This window comes from Calypte anna, chromosome 9 (assembly GCF_003957555.1).
Source record: "Calypte anna isolate BGI_N300 chromosome 9, bCalAnn1_v1.p, whole genome shotgun sequence".
NCBI classification, from domain to species: domain Eukaryota; kingdom Metazoa; phylum Chordata; class Aves; order Apodiformes; family Trochilidae; genus Calypte; species Calypte anna.
In genome coordinates this window covers 16,793,226-16,811,157 of record NC_044255.1, presented here as the reverse complement: position 1 = coordinate 16,811,157, position 17,932 = coordinate 16,793,226, and positions in this window count along the sequence as shown.

Below are 17,932 nucleotides of genomic sequence, written 5' to 3'. Positions count from 1 at the left end.
AAGAGGGAGCAGAAAGGGGAGGGAGGGGGACCAGGTGCCCGGCTCCACATCTCTTACCCTCTTGGTTCTCCTGGCCGGCTCTGGACTGCAGAGCCAGGCCATCAGCACGTTTGCACAGGGACCCTCCGCCCCCGGGCCGACGGCAGCCACACTCCCCCCGAGGGGCTGGAGAGCAGGGCTGGGGCGGGGGCTGCGCCGGAGGCCGAGGCCTCCCCAGTCTCCTCTTTTATGCAGAAGGAGCGGGTGCTGCTGGCATGGCTGCCCCGTTCCTGACACACGCTGTGATTGCTGCCAAAAGACTCACTCACCTTTCCCCGAGGATTCCCTCCCTGCAGCCCGGCTCCTCCAAGCTGAGGAGGCTCCCAGGGTGCCTGAGTGTGCGTGAGTGTGTGCATGCGTGCGTGGGTGTGTGCTGGCCGGCAGGACTGTGTGAGGCAATGGGCAGAATAAAGGCAATAAGAATTTTACTGGAGTTTCCTTTGCTCGATCGTGTTCTCCCTGCAGACAGCCTGGCTGCCTGAGGCTTTGCTGCCCACACAGGGTCCTCTTCCTCCTGGCTGGCCCCAGGCTGGCTCTGTGCCCCTCCTCTCTGTTCCCCCCTCCTCTTGCTGCCATGTGTCCAGGTGGTCCCACAGGGTCCCCCTTGTCTCTGGTGCTGCTGCAGGGCTGGGCCAAGCAGTGATTGCTGTACCCACCCTGCACTGTCCAGGTTCCCAGTGTGTTCTCCCATGGGGTGCGTAGGCTGGAGGTTACAACTTCAGGGCAAAGCCAGCCATGAAACTCCATTTAATGCACTCAGAGATGCTCATTGCTTTCCACCCCCATTCCCTCCCTGAGTCAAGCTAGAACTGCAGGAACCAAACCTGGTGTGTGAAAACTGAGTGGGGGAGAATCTGGGCTCACTGCACATCCCCCAGCAGGCCCCTGCAGCCCTGGAACCTCTCTGCAGGACAGCAGTTCTCTGCTCTCCCCAGGCAGGAGTGTTGGAACAGCCACCAGCATCCCTGGTCTTGGCCTCACTCCTTGCCATGAAATGGCAGCTGCTGAGCCAGGTGGGAGCATAGCAGTGCAGGCAGCAAAGTAATCCTGATGGGCGCTGCTGGGCCAGGGCATCCTCACACTCCTAGCTCAGAGGGGCTGCTCCCTCATAGCAGAGTGGTACCCTAGGGTTGTATATGCTGGGGGTCTCAGGTCCTATCACCCCTTTAGCTGCAGTGCATCTCACTGGCTGACATGAAAATGCTTTTCTGACAGTGCTGAGGGGTAAGCAGGTGCTCCCTAAAATGTGGGGGTGCACCCCTGTGAACCCCCTATACTCAGCCCCTTCCCCTCCTCACCAAGCTGACTAAGCAGGTGCTGTTTTTCCCTTTTCCTTGAAACTCCCCTGCCCTTGGGTTACTCATTAACACATCCTCCTCCCCAGGGAAGAGTAAACAAGGCTGGGAGGGCTGTTGGCAGCAGGGCCTGTGCTGGGGAACTGGTTCCCCACATCCCATCATTCCTCCTCCATGGGGATATCCCAGGGATGCTGATTGCCAGGGATGTTACAGCCCTGTTTCAATGGGGTCTTGCAGCCCTGCCCTCCCCAGCTGGCTCCCTGCTCTGGCTGCTCTCCAACCCCTGCCATGGTGAGAACTCAAACAGCTGCTGGGCAGACCTTAGCCCCCTCCTAGGTCAGGTGAAGCAACCTGGTGTTGAGAAGCTTTTAAAAGCAGGTGGCCAAAGAGATGTCAGAGGCCATTTGGGGCTTGCTAACCCCCTTACAAGCACTGTGGGTCTCAGAGGTTGCTCTTTCTGCCCTTGATCCCCCAAACCTGGTGCTGTAATGGTCCAGCTGCTGCAAGGTTTGAAGTCCTACTAGCATCCCAGGCATCCCCACCTCAACCCTCCATCTTGGTCTGGCTTTGCTTGGGGAGCAGTTGTACTTACTTTAAGCAGCAAACCCACAACAAATCCTTTCTCTAAGCCACCTCTGTGCCCACTCTTCTCCCATGGGGGAGGAGGCACATCCCTGCAGCCAGCCCTGGATCTCCCACCAGCCTCAGCCCCCCCATGCTGCACCCAGGGGCTCTTCTCCTGCTGTACTTGCCACCTCCCTTTTTATAGATACATACAGGGAGAAAGCTGTGTTTGATGGGGAAAGAAAAGCAACAGCAAAAAAAACAGCAGCAAGGGAAATTAATGCGAGCGTGCATTTGTAAAAATATTTTTTAACAGAAAAACTTTTTTCAATTAAATTATTTAAGGAATTTTATGGAGGTCTGCAGTGCCTGTGTGGTTCTTGGAGGGCTCTGGGAGGTGGGAAGCCCTGCACTGGGCATGTGTGGATCTCTTTGGGTACTTTTCTGTGTAAAAGTGGGTGCATGGCATTGAGCAGGCTCTTGATCACACTTGGCCCCACAAGTGCGATTCCAGCCCCAGGCTTTCCAAAGATGCTCCCCACCACCTCCCAGGGCACCCACTGAGTGAGAACCTTCTAGGGGCCAAGTGGAACAGGCAACGCTCCCTAAGCCACCAGCCCTCGAGTGCTGCTGTGGAAGACATCCTGGGGCATTGGGGGTGGCTTCTGGGGGGCCTGGTGGCCAGGCTGGGGTGTGGGGCAGGGGGGGCAAGCCCTGCCTGCATTCTGATTGTGCCCTGGGCTTCCCCCCCCCCCCCCAGTCTGTGCAAAAGAGCCTTTTGTGCAGCTGGTTTTTTTCCCCCCTTTTAATTCCTAACCAGGAGATTAAGGGAAGACAAAGGCTACGATTGTTCCTGCTCTGCAGAGAGCTGGAAAGTTCGGGGAGGGGGGACAGTCCCTTTCCAGACAGGCCTGGAGGAGGGGGATGCATGCCCCAGGTGGAGGGGCCGAGATGGGGAGGGACACCCTGGGAGCAGTGGTGGGGGGTCCCAGGGGCACGGCTGGGGTGAAGGCACTGCGGGTGCCTAGGGGGACCCTGATGGGGTGGGCCAGGGGCTCAAGGCTCCGGCAGGAGGCTGGGAAGCTCTCGGTAGCCGAGGAGGAGGAGGAAGGCTGGGGATGATGGCTTGGCCGGCTCGCCGCCTGCTTGGCGTTTTCCCTGCTAACTCTTGGCTGACACCTCGTCAACTTGGCAGGGAGAACATCCCGCAGCCTGGGGCCGGCGCAGCTGGAAGGGATCACGGCTCGGCATGGCGCGGCCATGATCCGGCAGGCCAGCCCGGGCCAGGAGGCAGCAGCGGGCACCGGCGCTCCCAGTGGCTCCAATGCTCCTCATCCCCACTGCCACCCTGATCCTATGGGAGTGGCCGCTGCAGCCATGCAGAGGGTTGCATCCTGCACCTGTGCTCAGGACAGACAGATGCACGGATGCCGTCCAGCCAGGTCGTTGCCTCATGGCTGGAGCCGAGGACACGTGGTGGCCCAAGAGGGGGCTGTCCCTGCTGCACAAGGGATGGGACCCGGCGAGTTTTCCCATGCTCTCAGGGAGCCACAAGACACCCATGAATGCCCTGACTCTGCTCCTTCTGTTTCCTGTTAAGTTTATTTATTGGTAATTTTTAAGACCACTTACACTCTGTTCACGTGCCAGGACCCTACACTGCTTTTTCCCAGGGCTTTTTTTTTATTATTATTTGTTTCAGTATTTAAAAAAAAAAAAAAAAATTGGTTTAATCATTTTCTTCCCACTCCTTCCTTCCAGTCTCCTTTGGTAGCTAGCAGGAGGCTTGCAGATGGTGCAGCACACATCCTCGCCTGCCGCTGCAGTCTGTCCACCCTGTTCTCCCTGCCTGCTGCTGCCCGAGCTGCAACCTTGCCCCCTTGAGCAGGACTGAGTGTCCCCACAGGAGTATAAGTATCCACCCGAGAGGTGGCTAGGAGCTGCCAGCCAGCCTGGGATGTTCCCAAAAAGGGGATCTGGGGGCTGCCTTGGGGAGCAGGAGGCAACCCTTCCCCGGATGCCTGGGAGCTGACATCGTCTTTGGCAGCGCACAGCCAGCAAGCAGATGAACCCACACTCATCAACCCACACTTGCCTGCCTTGTTTGAGGAGCAGAATCCATCCTGACACTGGGCTGGGAAGCGAAAAGCAGCTTGGGATTATCAAATCAGACCAGAGCAACTACCCTATCCCATGTGATGGTCCAGTGTTGAGGAAAGGCTGGATCTACAGGGAGACATCAGAGAGAAAGCTGTAGTGGCCTTGCTTGGAGCTCTGGGGTGAGGGCTGCATTCCTCCCACAACAGATCACTCCGGGTGGAAATATTGGCTGCTTTGGAAATGAGGGGAGCAAAGGGGCTGCTGTGGATCCACAAGCGAGAGGTAGAGATGCCCGGTCCCTGCCAGCTCGCCTTACCCATGTTTTGTTGGCCATGGCCCCTTCCCATCCCTGGGTGGCCAGACACTGCAGACCACCCTGCAGCAGGTACTGCTGCCCACACCACTTCCTGCCCAGCCCTTCCAGCCATCTAAAGCTCAGAAAAATCAGGGGAAACTGGGAGACACATTCCGCTTTCCCCCTCCCAGCTTCCCTCCATGGCTGCAGCCCAACCGGTTTCCGAGCCCCCTTAGAGCCCCTGCTCCCACTTTGATCTCTCTGGAAGCCAGGATGGTATCACTGCCGGGGGCCGCCCCGGGTGTCAGACAGGTTCAGCCACACATTTCTGGCTAATGAGAAATTTCCTCTCCCTGGGTTTTTTTTTAGCTCCGGTATCACTACCCCACCTCTGCCTCCACCGGGGCGGGCTGAGTCACGGGGGCGTGCGGGCCACCTCCCGGTATGCTTGCTTCACCCACCACCACTAGCTCGGTGTTTGCTGGGCTCTAGCAGCAACCCCTCCCCACCTCTTCCCCAGGGGGTGGCATGACTGGTAGTCCTCGAAAAACAACAACAACAACACTCCAATCATGCACCCTGTGCAAGAACCAGCCACTCCAGAGTGATGCCCTGTGCTCAGGTGCTACCCCAAAGCTGGAGTAGGTGGGTTGAGCCCAGGGCGGGGGTTAGTGTGGTGGTAGCTGAGGGGTAGGGGTGATGCACACCACTGTGTCCCGCTGTCCCAGTCTGTGCTGTGTTGAACCACAGCTCTGGGCAGCTGCAGGCGTTCAAAGGGAAGGGGAAAAGCAGAAGTCCCCGCTCTGCGTGAGGGTTTGGGCTTGACTCCCTGCTGCCGGCAGTCTGCAATCATTCCATGCCATTAACGGGTTTCCTCGCTCTGAACTTGTTAATGAGCCGGCGTGGGAAGCAGCAAGGACACAGGGCCCGCAAACTGGGGCAGTGGAGGGGGGCAAGCGGCACCTCATAGCATAGCACATGAGGAGGGAGAGGGGCTTCCCACCCACCCTGGGTCCCCTATAGGATCCTTCCTGCTCTTGTCACTTCCCACCCAGGCCCTCTGACCCCCAGCGTATTCTGCCCACCCCAACAGTCCCAAAAGAAGGGTGCCCTGTGCCACCACCCCCTGAGCTGGCTCACCCTCTGCCACCTCCTTCGGTACAGGTTTCCCCCATCCCACTGTCCCCATCGTCACTCAGGCGGGGAGCTGGGACTGCGCCCCAGGAGGACAAAGCTGAAACCATGACCCATCCCGGGCATGGTGAGTCAGGCTGTGATGGGCACCCTGTGCAGGAAAGCACCTTTCACCGCTGTCCTTATCCCTGTCCCCATCCCTGTTCCCATCCTGTAACACCACTGCACAGAAGGACCCTACTGATGCACAGGAGGGAGGCGAAAAGCTCTGGGGAGGTGGCGGGTGTTCCTATCAACAGCTGAGCTTTGCAAGAAGGGGAGCGAGAGGATGAGCCAAGCCTGGTGCAGAAGCACCAGGGAGGGAGTGTCGAGGTGCTTGAGCCGGCGTCGTCAGCCTTGTGCAAACAAACCTGCAGGACTGCACAGGATGAGAGAGAGCCTGGCAAACGGATAGGGGAAGCTGGACAGAGGGGGGGAGAGCCTGCCCTTACTAGTCCTGTTTCCAGGGCTCGTGGGGTCAAAGACCCAACCCCATGATGAACCCATGGCACAGCATGTCTGGGGCCGGCAGGGAGCAGAGGGTTGTCCCTGGCAGCATGACAGTAGCCATGCTGTGATTCCAGCCCATGTCCCCTTGGGCTATGGTGACAGGCAGGGGACAGGGTGCATTGGGCTCCTGTTCAGACACTCCAGTTGGGCAGGCAGTAGGTGATGGATGAGGCATGTCCCAGCCTCCACACCAAGATAATCCCAACACTGCCAGGCTGCGGCCGGCATTTATCTCATGCCAGGGCTGACGTCATCCCCCAAGACCCCAGCTGAGGCGGCCTCACTGTTCCTCCAGGCTTTTCCCAGGGACGAGGGGCTTTGGGCCCCCTGCCCCAGGCTGCAAGCAAGTGGATTTACGACCACAGCCGTGCTCTAGCATTCTGGGGACAGGAGAGGCACCGGGTCCTTTATGGCTTTAATACACCTTTCTGACAGTGAAGAATAAATGGCCTCATAAACCCCCCCATCACCCACCCCCAGCAGAAGGTAGTGGTTTATTAGGGCTGTAATTCTTCTCCTGTGTCCTTTTAATCTGCACTTGGTGTTTTTTTTTTTATTTCTGCTTAATACCAGCAGCTGTAAATGCTGTTAGGGATGGGCTTGTGCAGGGATCATCCAGAGGGGAACAAGGTGCTGGAGCAGAGACGAGATGGAGTGGGGGGATCTGGGACAGCCCAGTCCCCATTGAGGGGTCACAGCAGTAAAGAGCTCCAAGCACATCCCTCCTCTCCGAGCAGACCCAGGCAGGTTGGCGCTGCAGCTCAAGGAAAGCCTTCCCAGGGAACCCTGGAATTCGGCAGTGGAGCCGGCCAGGAGCTAATCCTTTGTGCCAGGCTTTCCACTTTCATCTCATTAACTCCTGCTCTCTGTGCCGCTGCCCTCTCCGTTTTTTCTGGCTGGGAGATAAGTCTCTGCTCGGCACAGCGAATCCTCTGAGCCTGCTCACCCAATGCTCCCGGTCGCACTGACGCTGGCAGGCAGCTTCCATCCAATTACAGCAGGGTGAAGCTCATTTTAATTGCATAGAGCAACTGGGATTACGCAGACTTTATCTCCTAATTCCCTCTTTATCTCTTAACTTCACACTTGCCGCTTGCATTGAAGGCAGGAGAGTTTGTGCCGGCGTTTGCAATTTCTGGAGTAGCCTTTCCCATGTGCCACCCCCTTGCCAGGCTGAGGTTGGCCCCAAACTCCCCCAGAATGCCAACACTGAGGGGGGATGAGCTACTGGCCACAGTGCCCAGGATATCCCCTCAGTGCCAGGGTATCGAGCCCACTCACTGGGGGATGGCACCCACTGCTCCAGCTGCTCTGGGAGGAGGGCTCACACTCAAGCTGCTGTCCCCATCAAAGGCCACCTGCCACCTGGAGGCAGAGGCTCTGCAGCAGCAGCTGGGATGGGAGCAGTGCAAGGAAGGGGCTCTACCCCTTAATACCCTATGTCCCCCCACCAGCAGCCCAATTAGGTGCTCAGGGAGGTTGCTGGGACTGTGGTGGGGCTCAGGAGGGAAGGATGGGGTGTTTGCCTGCCTTCCCCAAAATGCACTCTGGAAATGGTGAGCATCTCAGCCGTCTCTTATGGGACTCTTGAGGACCCTTTATCTGTCTCGTGCACTTAACCAGCATGAAATATGTTGCTGGGTCCTGAGGGGTTGTCAGTGCTGTCAAAAGGCATTTTGTAATCTCTTCAGGTATGAATAGCACCCACCCCTACAAAAGGGCTGCCCCCAGAACTCTTTCATCCCTCCCTCCCCACAGTGGCAGTGGTGCAGAGCCACGGTACTCTGCCTTTCCCATGCTTATTCAACCACCAGAGACATTCCTGGGTGACCAGAGAAGGGTGCTTTGGGTATCCAACAACACCTACTTCTGTGTGCCGACATGTCCACCCTGACCCAGCACAAGTTCTTGAGATAATGAGATAGCCAGAGGCTGCTCCCAGCCAGGGGCACTTGGTGGGGCCAGCCCTGATAACAAGCCAGCAGCCACGGGGATATTTCTCTGTTGGTTTGATGTCCCCTGGCATCACAGAGAGACGAGTGCCAGGCTCACCCATGCTGCAGGTGGGTAAACTGAGGCAGCAGGGCAGGTGCCTGGCTTAGCAAGCTCTGCATCAATGCAGCCAGGTGCTCATTAACCACCATTAACACAAGCTAATGAATTTAATTCTGATGATCCACAATTCCAGAGCATGAGAGCTGCTCCTTGCCTCTGCCATCACTGTGCATGTCTCTGCCCACGCCAATGACAGCAGGGAGGGGACAGGCTGGGAGCCACTGGTGGCAGTGCCACCCTGCATGGCAGCACGCTCCTGGCATCCCCTCCCCGAGCTCTGCTGACAAGCCAGACTTGGCAGATCAGCCATTTCAGGTGCCAGGAGAGCCACACTGTATCTGTCACCTTTCACTGCAGGGGTGCCCCAAGCAACCATCCCCTTGGCCTTCCACCAACTAGAACCCCTTGAACATCACGCATGGAGGGCTGGGAAGGCTCTGGGGGGCCAGGGGCTTTGGTGTGGGGGCTGTGGCAGTGAAAGGGTGTCTCTTAATCTGATGGCAGCTGCAGGCCCTGGGCTTACTTGTTCAAGGGATATGGAAGCTTGGTCAACAATCCCCTGGCCCATTTCAGGGGGGATTAGCAGCCCCCCAGGGGATGGAAGGGGCCCACATGAATATAGGGTGGGTGAGAATGTGGCCCCATGAAAACAAAGTCATCTAGGGAGGTAGCTGGGAGTGGGCACCCACCATCCCAGGGTGTCTCCAAGGTGGGGGACAGGGGTTTGGAGACCATCCCCATCCTGCTCTCACACCCCACAGTGCTGATAGGAGGGAGGTCTGGTTATCATCCCATGCTGCCGTGGTGTGATAACCCTTACCAGCATGGGGGCAGATGGCAGACCCCCTGACACCCCTTAGAACCCTCCCCCAGTTGTCCTCATGTCCCATCACCCTGAGCCCCAGAGAAAGGTGGCACTGGAGGCACCCAAACACTTACACCTGGGAGCTCCCACTTAACGAGGGTGTGGGTAATTAATTAGTGCTCCTTAGCCTCAGGGTGGCCAGCTAGAGTGAGACAGAGGCTGAAGGAGGCTGTGGGGCTATAAGGTCAGCCTGAGGAGGGGAAGGTAGTAGGGTTGTTATTGGTCCCTGAAACTCCCTTGGATACAAACTAGGAGGCTACAGCTTCTGTCTGAGCTGCAGGTAGGATCCTGCTGGGAGAGTGAGGGAAGAGGAGGGGAGGGGGGGGGGGGGTTTGCTTTGATGGCATGTCACCCCACTTGTTCAGCACCCCTCCAGACTCTCTGCATCCTGCTGTGATGTATACTGGGTCCTAGATGGGGATTTTCAGGCCCAATATTTGGGGTAACCCAAGGTCTGGTTGAGCAGTCCCCTTGTCATTGGTGCTTGTTGAGCAATTTAGAGTCCAACCCTAGGGCTTTGTGTGCCTCAGGGAACAGAAGCCCTCCCTGGGGCAGCTCCTTTGGGGGCTGTGGGAGTGCTTGGGTTACATGCATGCAAGTCCCTTGGGGCCATTAGGACAAGAGAGTCTGGGGTGTGCACCCAGGGAAAGGCCCCCAGAGCTGGTGGCATTTCAGGAAAGAATGCCCATCTGGGGGGACATGTGTTGGGTGCATGTATGGGTATGTGTGTACCTGGGTGCTCTGGTGGGCTCCCCTCAGGGCCTCTTCCACCCCATTCCTTGGGGGTGCTGGGCAGGGGCCGCTTTTCTGCTCCGTTAGCTGCGGCTGTGCCGGCACATAATGACATGGTAATTGCAAGCGGAGGCCCGGCCACACGCACTGCCCAGCTCGCCCACTGGACCTCACCACACCGGGGTTAGCCTCTGCCCAGGGGGTCCCACCATCCACTTCCCTTGCCCGCCCGGGGGACCCCGGCATCCGGCTCCATCTGGGATCTGCCCCGGCGGCAATGGAGGGGGAAAGCCCCCCAGCAGGCTGTGGTCACCTCCTTGCCTGGGAGCTGGGAAACCTGTCCTTCCCGTGGTGTTTACATGGGGTCCCTCCGCCGCTGCACATCGCATTTTCTGCTTGGTCACTTCCATCTGTGTCCCTGCATAATGATTTTTTCTGCTACATTAATTTAACACACTGCAGCGAGCCGAGGCGCTGGGACCTCAAGCTGCTTAATTGTGTCAAAGGAAAGGCTCCCTACTCCCGTTTTCATCATTGGCTGGGGCTGCTGCAGGGTGGGTGTCCCCGCGGGGGGGGTGGGAAGGGGTCTTGGGGTGGTCGTGGGGTCTGGAGGGAAGCAGTGGTGGGAGAGTGTTGGGGTATTTCTGGGGTTGGGGTGAGCCCCCTATCCCGGGACAGGAAGCAGATCTTGGCTTGGGGCATTTCAGGGGGGCTGTAGGTGGTCCTAGGGACCCTAAAACATCCTTTGTAGAGAGCCTGGCATCCTGGGGCATCCCACCTCATTCCTATGGATGCTGCAGCAGGATAGCGGTGGTATGTCCCGGTCCTGCACCCCGGAACAGCGGGAGCCAGAGGGTTAAGTACTGTGTTTGTGTTGGCTGAATGCTGGGGGAGCCGAACAAGGCCTCCACAAACGGAGGTGAAGGGCTGCCCAGACGGGATGTGACAGCCTGATTTCAGGGCTGTCAGCTCCAGCACGGTGGGCATTGAGCAGGGACATTCCTCCCAGACACTACCCGCTCCCCTGGCTCCCATGCCGGGGCTGCTGACAATGGCCATGAACAGCCCCTGCCCACCTTGGCCCCACCATCTGGGGTGCCACAGGGCATCTGTGGGGCAGTACCAGACCTGGAGCTGGGCTCTGTGCCTGGTTCTGCCACCCCAGCACGGTGCGGTGCTCAGAAAACCTAGTCAGAGGGGGATGACAGAATCCCCCTGGCCCTCCCCGCTCGGCTGCTCCCGCCATAAGTGGCCTCCAGTGTTTGCAAACATTTTGGCGAGGGGCTGGGAAGGTCTCGGCCCACCCCAGCAGGGGCCTTTGTGCCACATGGACCCCTGGGGACTCATTTCCATCCCATCCGGGCGCTCTCCTCGCTTCTTTCAGTGCCATCGGGCCTTATTTCCCGCTCTGCCGGAGTGAAGCAGTGCCAAGAACACAGCTGTGCCTCAACCCGGCACCATTCCCATCCCGGGGCTCACACCTGCATCACTGGCATGTGGTGCCATGACCTGTGCCCCTGTCCCACAGGGCAGCTGCTCAGCTGCTCTGTCCTGGTCCCTCCACAACCCACCAAGAGTCCACTCACTGCTTGGTGCATGAGCTGCTGTGTTCGGCAGGATGGATGCACTCACTCCTTCACGCCCACCCTGATTTCCTCTTTCCTCCCACACCCACTCACATCAACTCCAGCCATGCAGACTCCTTGCCTGCCTTTAGGCGCCCCAAGTCTCCCCACCCCAGCTGAGCAAGGTGCTGACAGGCAGATCTGGTCCCTAGGGCACAGGATGCCATGAGTGTCTCTGTGATGCCCAGAGTTCCCAGCACCCTCTATGTACCCAGCTGTGGGGTCACCCCCTCCCCTCTGACACATTTTGGAAGGCCACCGCAGCCACATCTATCAATTAGTCAGGTCCCTGCTCGGTGTGGCCGGATCTCAGGCAGCACCCGTTGACTCGGCACCGGTGTTTCATGGCCCTGTTCAACGCCGGCAGATCAATGCTGAGACTCATTTTATTTGTTTTTAGAGTTATAAAGGTAAATTAACCCAGCTGTGCCTTTGCAACCGCTCTCCTCTGCTGCCAGGTGCAGGGTGGAGGGGATGGGCAGGGGACAGTGGAACCCTGGGACACAGTGTCCGTCCCTTGCCGTGTCGGGGAGTGTCTGAGGGAGATGGGGTTGCTCTTTTCTCGCGCTTTTTTCTGGCCGGTAAATCTCCTCGGGGGCCCCTGGCGGTGACCTCTTCCTGGGCGCAGCCGCTAAGCCTTTTGTAATGGGATTTTGTGGTAGAATCGGCAAATTAGGGGCGAAGTGAATGTGTTAAGCTGCTGGTTTCTTTCTGGTGGGTTCCCCCTCCCCGGCCCACGCCGGCCGGAGCCTGAACAAAGGCAGTGAGCTCCACTTTTATCTCCAGCCCTTAGAAATCAGAGCTGTACAGAGCTGTGTCCCCGCTCCCCCCCTACCCAGGGACAAGCAGAGCCCGGGGCTATGGAATAAGAGCATGAGACGATCCATCTGCAAGCTGCTTTTGCTACCGTGTGGACTGTGGCAGTAAATTTGGGGAAGAAGAGCAAAAGGGCCCATCTCCAGGCCGGAGAGACGTGAAAGAGAGGGCTCCTCTTGGCATGATACCCCTCAACATCTGAGCTGGGGCACAGCACTGGGAGGGCAATAGGGATGGGGCAATAGCCAGAGCTGCCCCTGCACACGGTCTGTCCCTGGGCGATGCCAAGGGGATGCAGTGGGAGGAGCCACCCCTGCTCCAAAGTTAATATTGTTCCAGTGCAACAACTTAATTAACACGGGCAAATACAAGACATAAATACTCATTAATTCCCTGCATCACTGATGGCCTCAGGAGCCAGGGTATTCCCAGCCTACCCAGGCACCTCTCACCAGCTTCATCCCAAAGGAGGGAAAGGGGGTGCTGGGTGTCTCACAGTGGAGAAAAGTGGGTAACCTTTTCTGTGGGCATCTCCCCAGGCCACAGCTGTCTCCCCCCCAGCCCAGAGCTGCCCCACCAGCCCCCCTTGCTTGGGGTGATGGCTGATCTTCTGGAACCAACCCCACAGCCCCAGGAGCTCTCAGAACCCACAGACAGGAGAGAAAGACCTGGCAGGGTGGTGAGGGTGCTACTTTGGCACCCTAAAAGCCTCAAATACAGACTTGGAACAGCCAGGGGGACAGCGTGCTGCCCTCCGGGCTCCGGTAAGGACCTGATTTATTGCTGTCTCTTGAAAGATGCCATTAAGGGAGCGGCCAGAGTGGGGAGCACAGCTGCTGGAGCAGATCAGCGCCTGATTAATGTTGGGCAACTTGTTATATTGTCAGATAATTATCCCCAAACTGTATGACTTTTCTGCTAAGTGGCAGCGCTTAATTGCGGTTTTAATTACACCGCCATCACTGCAGCCCCTCCACATGGGAGGAAGGGATGCTGGGAGCTGGGCAGGAGCAGGATAGGGGGCTCAGGACTCCTTGCAGAGGGCATGATGGGGGCATCCCACTCCCACAGAGTCGTCGACCCCCTCCAGCGTGGGGCACCTGCCTGTCACGTCCCCAGGCTGTGGGTAGCAAGGTTTTGATGTGACATGTGTGGGTCTCCCTGCAGCAGCAGGCACACCATGTGCAGGGTGCTCCCCCTTGCCCGACGCAGGCTTCGAGGGCTCGCTGTCCCCTGCAGCCCCCCCGGCCCCATCCGGCTGGGGGCAGCGGGAGGTCTGGCTTCCCCTCACGGGCAGGGCTGGGTCAGGGGTCAATGCATTTAAAATTCCTCCTCGTTCTTAAACTCCGGAGAGCAGTGGGGGTGTGCAGCGGTTGCGTGAGGAGCCCCCGCCAGCACCCAGGGCAGGCAGCATGTGTGGGTGTCTGTGTCTGTACGCGTGTGCTCCTTCGTGTGTCTATGTGCTTTCATGTGTATGCACAGGTAAGGGGGTGTGCACACACGCGATTGCATAAATATGCGCAGGTGCACAGGATCGTGCATGCCTGTGGGTTCGTGTGTGAGCACTTCCAGAGGGCTGCGTGTGTATGTGTACACTTCCATGCCTGCTGGTGTGCATGTGTTTGTGTACACATGTAGTTGCATGTATATCATCATGTGTGTGCAAACACAGAGGTACAGGCATGTGTGTGAGCCCTTCTGTGTATGCCTGAGTGTGAGGAAAAGTGAGTGTGTGTGTGTGAGGGGGGAGATGTCAGTACTGCATGTCAGGGTGTATATGTGAGTGTCTGTGTGTGAAGTGTTCCTTTGTGGCTGCACACCTGTGTGGGGTGCAGGGATTCCCTCTGCATCCACTGAGGCAGTTCTGGGTTCCAGCGAGGCCCCCCCACTCGAGTCATGCCGGACCTCCCAGGGAGCTTCCCCAGGAGCCAGCCTTGCACTAGGGGTGGCAGCAGGGACAAGACACCCCCCCCCCCCAGGGCTTCAGGTGCAGGGAGCACCTGCAGGTCACAACAGCTCCTCTCCCCCATCCTTCCCCCAGGTCAGTGGTGCTTCTAGTGCTGCAAAAGGGGCAGAGCAAGGGACCCCTGGTGCTCATGGGGCTCAGTTTTCCTCTCCTAGGACCATGGGGCAGCCTGAGCTATTCCTGCCGGGGGATGGGTGCCGTGGCTGGGCAGCCCCTGTGCCCCAGCCCTCCCCACCAGCCGGACGCTGGGCAGTGCTGGGAGGAAATCCCGGCGTTATCTGGCGGCTGGCTGCAGCCCCTGCCTCATCCGCGGCCTCTGGCCTGAAATTTCCTGGCGTGGCCATCACATCAGCGTCACCCTGGGCTTTGCCTTCTCCACCGAGGGGGCGGGGATCAGCCCGCGGGAGCTGCGGTTTCCCCCGGACCCGCGGGAGTGAGGGAAAGGAGTGAATCAGGCCCCGCAGGTTCCCGTCGCACCAGAGGAGGGACAGAAACAGATTTTGATGGAGAAACAGCCAGTACCGAGCCCTCTGTTGCCTCCTAGCTGTGCCCCCCACTCTCATCGTGTGCATGGTCTGGGGCAAGCATGAAGCTGAGCATCAGAGCGTGGAGGAGATTTAAACTCGGTGAAACATATCCCGATCCCAAACAGCCCCTTTTTCAGCCCCCCTTATCTTCACAGTAGACAGATGGGGTCTCACCAGAGAGATGCTAACATTTCAAGGAAAAAATGTAAATAAAGGTCCCTGTCCCGCCTGTCCCTGTTATCTCAGGAATCCGGAGCGTGCTGCTCTCTTCTCCCAGCCCTATTTCATCCCAACCACTGCCTTTGACCACGGACCAAAGCAACAGCGGTTGGGATGGCAGTAGGCTGTGCCTCAGAGCCCACTGGGACCCCAGGACCAGGAGAGCCATGGGGCACACCCAGCTGGGGCCACTCTCTGACCCCTTAGCGCTGGGTTGATGGTGACCTGGCCCACACCACAAGCCACCCTGTCATGGGGACAGAAGGATGAGGGTGCTCTCAGGCCCCTGCTGCCCACCTGGTGTCCCTGGACAGTGGGGTGGGGGTTCAGCTGCTTCCCCTCCCTGCTCTGAGATCAGCTGCTAATTCTGTCTCCCAACCTGCTAGCAAGGCCGTAAATTATTTAGCTTCTCATCAGGGCAATTAAATTAACTCATCATTGTGGGCCATGAATATTTCAGGGGGGCAGGGGCCAGGCCAGAAGTTTTGAGAAGGGTGGCAGAGCTGAGGGACCTTGTCCAGGGGTTGTGGTGAGTGTGCCTGTTCTCAGTCTGCAATGGCCAGAGCAGTTGGGGAGAAGGGGTTGGAGGCCCTCTGGTGTGGGGCTTGCAAATGGGTGCCCATTTGTCTGTGTCTCATGCCCAGCCTTGCCATCTCCCTGTCTGTCCAGGTTATTTCCACCAGCTGCTGATGGAGGCCAGGTGCTGGGCAGCCCCCGTGCAGCCTGCTGCAGCCCTGCAGCACTTCCTGCACCCCTCGTCACCCCCCTTTTTCAGAGGGGGAGGTGGGGTCTGGTGTCCCCGCAAAGGGCTGCCTCCACTCCAGGGAGCCCAAATCCCCTCTGCTGTCCCCTTGCCCTGGGCTGTGCCAGCTCCTGCTGGCCACCCTCCCCAGAGCCTGCGAGCTCTCCATCAGGATTTCTCTTTCCTTTCTTCCTCGCTCTGAACAATTAATAATTTATCCCATAATAAAAGAGGAAACAGTTAATGAGATGAAAACAAGCCAGAAACATCTGCTGGGGCTGCTTTCATCGCCTCCCTGGGCTGCCTCCGCAGGAAGCGATGGTGGGAGGGGGCCAGGGGTGCCTGGGGGGTTGCAGCAGCAGGAGTCTGTCCCCTGCACTCGGCCTTCCTCACTGTGTCCTCCTCCTCAGGGACCCCCAGGCCACCCCGTCCCAGCATCCTCTCCCCATTGCACCACCAGAATTTGGCTGAGACTGGGGTTGAGTAACAAATAGTGCTGGGGGTCTTGCCGTGGGGCTGTCACTGTAAAATGGGAAGCAAAGCTCCCAGAGCTGTCACTGGTCTGGCACTGCCCAGCATCCCCCAGAGATGTGCATGGCTGCTGGAGGGGTGTAGAGCTGTCCCCTCTGTCCCTTCTGTCCCCAGCCCCCATGCCCAGATGTTGTTCATTACTGGCGATTTGATCTCCTGCAAGTGGGGCTGCCCCAGGGACTTGATGCTATCGGGGTGGCAATGCAACCCCAACCCTCCCCCAGTACTGAGGGAGGGAACGACACGGGGGCCAGGCATGGCACCCTGCCAGCAAAGGGGGCTGCAAGATTGCTCCTCCCCCCTCCCCAGTTTGGTGCTTTGCTGAGATTTCAGAAACGCTTATTTTGGCAGTGTCTTTGCAGCCCGAATGGCATGCAAGGAGGGGGTGAGGATGCAGCTAGGATGCAGGTGAGAATGTGGGGTACTGGGGAAGGAGAGGGCAGGTAAAGGGACGGACAGGGAACGGGAAGGGGAAGACAGCAATGTCCAGAGGCTGACGACGCGTGGCAAGACTCAGGCTGGAGGGAAGAGCCTTTCCCGGGACCAGCCAAGGGAGAGGACCCCAGGGACCCCAGGAAGGCTGGTGGGGTGGGGACATGTTGGGATGCTGTAGGGCTAGGGCTGGGGTAGGGGTTTGGGCAAGAGGGGTACGGGGTTTGGCCAGGAAGATCCTGCTTGCCTCTGCTTCCAATTTAGATGATCCTCAGCCCAATCCCTGCAGCCCCTTAATCTATTTGTCTTCCAAAATCCCCAGGTTAAATGAGAGCCCTGCAAAATCCCCCCGCTCTAATCCCATCCCGTTCTCTGGCTCAGCCGGGTTTGGCTTGGTGGGTCTGTCAGAGGCATGGCAGGCAGGTTCCTCCTGCGACTGGGTCCCACTAGGGGCCATCACAGGGACAGGCTGGAGTGTTGACAGCTGGGGGAGATGGCCTGTCCCTCTGCCAGCCCGGCCAGGCACTCGGCCCCACTACAGAGAGGTGTCGTGGAAAAACCGACATCAGCATCAGCCCAGAGGAATTTGGCCTCCCTAGCCCATCCCATCTGGGGACAGGGTTGGGGACCAGGACAGGGGCTTTTGACATGCACCAAGAAGTCTTGAGCAGGTCAAGAATGGAGGGACTGTAAGCCCTCTTCCTTGCTGTATCCCCTTCCTTGGAGTTAGGAGAAGCCGGAGGGGCTGGGAGCATCCATGGGGTACAGCTCTTGTCTCTGCTCCCTGTAGGCATGTGCCTCTGCATGCCTGAGTGCAGAAAACAGACAGCTCATGAGATGGGTGACACCCCCTCTGCCATCCAGGTACAATGGCTGGGTTTATTTTACCAGAAGCTCAATTTTTTCACCAGGGCCTCAGCAGGGAGAGGAAGATGCTAATCCCTTCCTGGGCACCCCCAGGGCTCCTGGCATGGCTTCACCATCCCTTCTTGGCCTCCTCTGTCCCCCATCCTGCAGGATATGACTGGCAGCCCCCCTGGGGATGGGTCATGATGGTGAAGCTATTGAGACGCAGTGACAGCCCCCAAGCTGCCCCCATGCTGAAGACCCCAACATCCTGCTCCCCTCCCCCATCCACACCACCCTCCATCATCTCCTCGTTCCCAGCCTGGGTAATTGGTGGCCTGGTGACAGACGGGCTCATTAACAGCTTAATTTCGGCTTCATCTCTTCCTGCCCGACCCCCACCCCAGGTGAGGGCCAACCCAGCAGGCTGCAGGGATGGGCACCCCGAGGGCACCACGCCCCATTGCTGCACCCCACGGGGCGCAGCCAGCAGGAGATCACACCTGTGCACACGCGTGTGCAACACGGGGCAGGCAGCACTGCCCTGGGCAGCCCCACACGGCCTCAGCTCCCCAGTGCTGAGGTGAATGGGAATGG